Below are 6,228 nucleotides of genomic sequence, written 5' to 3'. Positions count from 1 at the left end.
CATTTGCTGTTCTTGTAATTTTTCTGTGAGAGTGTGTATGTGTGCTGCTTTACATGTTACCTATTTGTGAATTGTGGAAGAATTGAATATGCGCCCACCCACTGCATAAACAACAAACATATTGCTAAGTTTGTTTCCCGATTCCAGCTGTAACACATTATTCCCACAAATCTATGTTTCGCTTCCTTCTCTCATACACTATAAACCTGCAATGAAGCATGGAAATTCCCCTGCCCCTGAATAAACCATCACTGCTGCCACCCTCATAACAACAGCCTTTGTATTCAAATCAATTACGACTAGATAGCGAAGGGGCCTTTACATCTAACACGTAGCTTCGAGACATCATCTATAGGTAATTCATGTGCTTACGGCGACTAGATAGCTTCGACACGATTAATAAATGGCTTATTCACTGTAATTGCCTATATACTATCGGGGATAGCCATTTACTGACCGTGAAAACATGAAAACAAATTATACCGTTTTGGTAGTAAGAATGCAACACATTCAAATGCTGCATGTTTATCAATCGTGCAAATCAAAATAAAAGGACAAAATGTAAAAGGTCAAAAAATGTTGGCGGGGAATCGAACCCAGGATCTCGCTCATACAAGACGAGAGCCATCCATATAAACCAACAGGCCTCATGTACATAAGCTAACATGGTAGCATAGCCTAAGTAGCTTCGACACGTTGTCGTCCAGTCAATTGGTAATAGCTGTGGGTATACCTTCGATACGAGAAACAGATGACGTAATCACTGCAATTGCGTATAGCAGATCGATTATAGCTTTTTATTGGCCGTGGATATGGTTCCCCTGGTGTATCTATTCACAACTCATGATACATATTTACAAATTATTCCCGAAATCAGCGTCTACGTCTTTCCTTATGGACGTAATCTACACGTAATAATGCTCACTCAAGCCTGGGCCTTTACATCTACACGTAGCTTCGAGGCATCATCTATATGTAATTCATGTGCTTACGGCAACTAGATAGCTTCGACACGATTAAAAATGGCTTATTCACTGTAATTACCTATATACTATCGGGGATAGCCATTTATTGACCGTGAAAACATGAAAACAAATTATACTGTTTTGAAGTTAGAATGCAACACATTCAAATGCTGCATGTTCATCAATCGTGCGAATCAAAATAAAAGGACAAAATGTAAAAAGGACAAAAAATGTTGGCAGGGAATCGAACCCGGGATCTCGCGCGTACAAGACGAGAGCCATCCATATAAACCAACAGGCCGCTTGTACATAAGCTAACATGGTAGCATAGCCTAAGTAGCTTCGACACGTTGTCGTCCAGTCAATTGGTAATAGCTATGGGCATACCTTCGATACGAGAAACAGTTGACTTAATCATTGCAATTGCGTATAGCCGATCGGTTATAGCTTTTTATTGACCGTGGATATGGTTACCCTGGTGTATCTATTCGCAACTCATGATACATATTTACAAATTATTCCCGAAATCAGCATCTACGTCGTTCCTTATGGACGTAATCTACACGTAATAATGCTCACTCAAGCCTGTGCCTTTACATCTACACGTAGCTTCGAGGCATCATCTATAGGTAATTCATGTGCTTACGGCGACTAGATAGCTTCGACACGATTAATAAATGGCTTATTCACTGTAATTGCCTATATACTATCGGGGATAGCCATTTACTGACCGTGAAAACATGAAAACAAATTATACCGTTTTGGTAGTTAAAATGCAACACATTCAAATGCTGCATGTTCATCAATCGTGCAAATCAAAATAAAAGGACAAAATGTAAAGGACAAAAAATGTTGGCTGGGAATCGAACCCAGGATATCGCGCATACAAGACGAGAGCCATCCATATAAACCAACAGGCCGCTTGTACATAAGCTAACATGGTAGCATAGCCTAAGTAGCTTCGACACGTTGTCGTCCAGTCAATTGGTAATAGCTATGGGCATACCTTAGAAACGAGAAACAGATGACGTAATCATTGCAATTGCGTATAGCCGATCGGTTATAGCTTTTTATTGACCGTGGATATGGTTACCCTGGTGTATCTATTCGCAACTCATGATACATATTTACAAATTATTCCCGAAATCAGCGTCTACGTCGTTCCTTATGGACGTAATCTACACGTAATAATGCTCACTCAAGCCTGTGCGTTTACATCTACACGTAGCTTCGAGGCATCATCTATAGGTAATTCATGTGCTTACGGCGACTAGATAGCTTCGACACGATTAATAAATGGCTTATTCACTGTAATTGCCTATATACTATCGGGGATAGCCATTTACTGACCGTGAAAACATGAAAACAAATTATACCGTTTTGGTAGTTAGAATGCAACACATTCAAATGCTGCATGTTCATCAATAGTGCAAATCAAAATAAAAGGACAAAATGTAAAGGACAAAAAATGTTGGCTGGGAATCGAACCCAGGATATCGCGCATACAAGACGAGAGCCATCCATATAAACCAACAGGCCGCTTGTACATAAGCTAACATGGTAGCATAGCCTAAGTAGCTTCGACACGTTGTCGTCCAGTCAATTGGTAATAGCTATGGGCATACCTTCGATACGAGAAACAGATGACGTAATCATTGCAATTGCGTATAGCCGATCGGTTATAGCTTTTTATTGACCGTGGATATGGTTACCCTGGTGTATCTATTCGCAACTCATGATACATATTTACAAATTATTCCCGAAATCAGCGTCTACGTCGTTCCTTATGGACGTAATCTACACGTAATAATGCTCACTCAAGCCTGTGCGTTTACATCTACACGTAGCTTCGAGGCATCATCTATAGGTAATTCATGTGCTTACGGCGACTAGATAGCTTCGACACGATTAATAAATGGCTTATTCATTGTAATTGCCTATATATACTATCGGGGATAGCCATTTACTGACCGTGAAAACATGAAAACAAATTATACCGTTTTGGTAGTTAGAATGCAACACATTCAAATGCTGCATGTTCATCAATCGTGCAAATCAAAATAAAAGGACAAAATGTAAAAGGACAAAAAATGTTGGCGGGGAATCGAACCCAGGATCTCGCTCATACAAGACGAAAGCCATCCATATAAACCAACAGGCCTCATGTACATAAGCTAACATGGTAGCATAGCCTAAGTAGCTTCGACACGTTGTCGTCCAGTCAATTGGTAATAGCTGTGGGTATACCTTCGATACGAGAAACAGATGACGTAATCACTGCAATTGCGTATAGCAGATCGATTATAGCTTTTTATTGGCCGTGGATATGGTTCCCCTGGTGTATCTATTCACAACTCATGATACATATTTACAAATTATGCCCGAAATCAGCGTCTACGTCTTTCCTTATGGACGTAATCTACCAGTGGCGGAGATTTCTTGTCAGAAGTGGGGGGGGGGTTGCAGGCCATTGATGAAATAAAAAGTCATAACTGCTGGCTCACTATCTAAGTGGAGCGCCACCATAAGTTGGCGCGAAGTGCACAAGAATTTTTTGGCAAATATTGCCTCCCAGATTGCAGTAAATGGCACTGCCCAGGCCTTGAAAAGCTGGATTTAACCAGGGGTGTATGCAGGATTTTCTAACCCGGGGGGCGCGTATTACTATCTAAGCGGAGCGCCACCATTGGTTGGCGCGCAGCGTACAAGAAAATTTCTGGTTTTGGTACCCCCAGATCACCGGAAATGGCACTTGAAATGGCTTGAAACTGACCAACCATATGTACACTTTTGCCTGACAACCAAGTTTTTTCCAAATACTTTTTTTCTCATCTATAACCTTTTTGAAGATTGTCACCAGTCACACATCATGTTCGACTTCATCACATATCCTGTGGATCATTGCTTTTGTAGGTGATTCTTCATCGCGGCCCACAATATCCGTCAGCCCCACTGTTCAGAATTTGAAAATTCACAATTCTCGTGAATAAATTCACTTCAAAACATACCCATAATGTTGCACAAAATATCATCTATGGACAACCGATATAGAAAAACCTCCTTCAAACCCTAACAGACGGGTCAAAATTGCACGAGTATGATGAAGTATGATGAAGAATGTTGGTTAGGGAATTTTCGAAAATTCAGACGGCTACTAAAAAATTTCGTTGAAGGAAATAAAAATATACCAGATATTTCCGAAACCGAACACTACACACATCGACAGTTTTGACCATGGGCGCAGATCAGTCTTGGATAATGGTGGGGACGCGTGTCTGTTCTATGACACTATCTAAGCGGAGCGCGACCATGGGTTCGCGCGTAGCGTACGATTTTTTGGGGCAAATATACCTCCCAGATCGCCGGAAATAACACTTCCCAGACCTAATGATGCTCCTAAACCTCCTTAAGTTTTAGATCTCATTGCTTAGAAATTTAGTTTGGAGAAATACATGGGCGTCTGCAGAAAGAAAATCAGGGGACAAATAATCCAAGTAGACTTTTGTATATACGATGGGTCTGGGGTCCTCTCCCAGAAAACAAATATAGACTGCCGCAAATGCGATTTCCGTCCTATATTTTACAACTGTGGATAAAATACAATAAAATGAGAACTGCTGCATGTCATTTGCACAATGCTGGATCAAACTGCGCCAAAGTTCCATACAGGGGAACTTGAAATGCAAAGACAAATTGGTGGGGACACGGTATATCATGTCCCCACTACTGAAAAAGTTGGTGGGGACGCGTCCCGCTGTCCTCACCAGGATCTGCGCCCATGGTTTGGAGGCTGTTTATCGTGGAACGCCATTTTCATGCTCACTGATATGATGTGATATCTGCTGTTTGCTTTACAAATTCGAATAATTTTGTCACTGTTCCTCTTCCTCTTCCCGTTTTCTTGCCGTATTTTCTACTCCATCCTTTGGTCCTTTTCTCTTTTTCTTCTTTTTCTTTTCCTTCCTTCACCTCGTTGAAGTTGGCAAGTGTATACAGTTCCAAAGCTATTCAACAGCAACAAAACGTTATTTTGTGTATTTCTGTTGTGGGGTGAAGTTAGCGCTATGAGCTACAAGTTCCAATGCGCAAGGTGGGGGAAAGGGGCTAGAAATAATGTGTCGGTCAATTCTAACTCGGTTTTCGGTCGTTAATTGTTGATGTAGCCTACCAGGTAAAAGGTTGAAATGACTTTAACAATTTCAAATTTAATAATTTGATTTATTATGCCATTTGGAGCACATAACATAGGCTATAACAGAACATTACTGGCAAAAACTAGGGGGGGTTGATTGTGTGGGCCAACCCCCCCTCTTCAAAAAGTGGGGGGGTTAAAACCCCCCAACCCCCCCTGTTTCTCCGCCACTGTAATCTACACGTAATAATGCTCACTCAAGCCTGGGCCTTTACATCTACACGTAGCTTCGAGGCATCATCTATATGTAATTCATGTGCTTACGGCAACTAGATAGCTTCGACACGATTAATAAATGGCTTATTCATTGTAATTGCCTATATATACTATCGGGGATAGCCATTTACTGACCGTGAAAACATGAAAACAAATTATACCGTTTTGGTAGTTAGAATGCAACACATTCAAATGCTGCATGTTCATCAATCGTGCAAATCAAAATAAAAGGACAAAATGTAAAAGGACAAAAAATGTTGGCTGGGAATCGAACCCGGGATCTCGCGCATACAAGACGAGAGCCATCCATATAAACCAACAGGCCGCTTGTACATAAGCTAACATGGTAGCATAGCCTAAGTAGCTTCGACACGTTGTCGTCCAGTCAATTGGTAATAGCTATGGGCATACCTTCGATACGAGAAACAGATGACGTAATCATTGCAATTGCGTATAGCCGATCGGTTATAGCTTTTTATTGACCGTGGATATGGTTACCCTGGTGTATCTATTCGCAACTCATGATACATATTTACAAATTATTCCCGAAATCAGCGTCTACGTCGTTCCTTATGGCCGTAATCTACACGTAATAATGCTCACTCAAGCCTGTGCGTTTACATCTACACGTAGCTTCGAGGCATCATCTATAGGTAATTCATGTGCTTACGGCGACTAGATAGCTTCGACACGATTAATAAATGGCTTATTCATTGTAATTGCCTATATACTATCGGGGATAGCCATTTACTGACCGTGAAAACATGAAAACAAATTATACCGTTTTGGTAGTTAGAATGCAACACATTCAAATGCTGCATGTTCATCAATCGTGCAAATCAAAATAAAAGGACA

This window comes from Apostichopus japonicus, chromosome 15 (genome assembly GCF_037975245.1).
Source record: "Apostichopus japonicus isolate 1M-3 chromosome 15, ASM3797524v1, whole genome shotgun sequence".
NCBI lineage: Eukaryota > Metazoa > Echinodermata > Holothuroidea > Aspidochirotida > Stichopodidae > Apostichopus > Apostichopus japonicus.
This window is presented reverse-complemented; position numbering follows the sequence as displayed.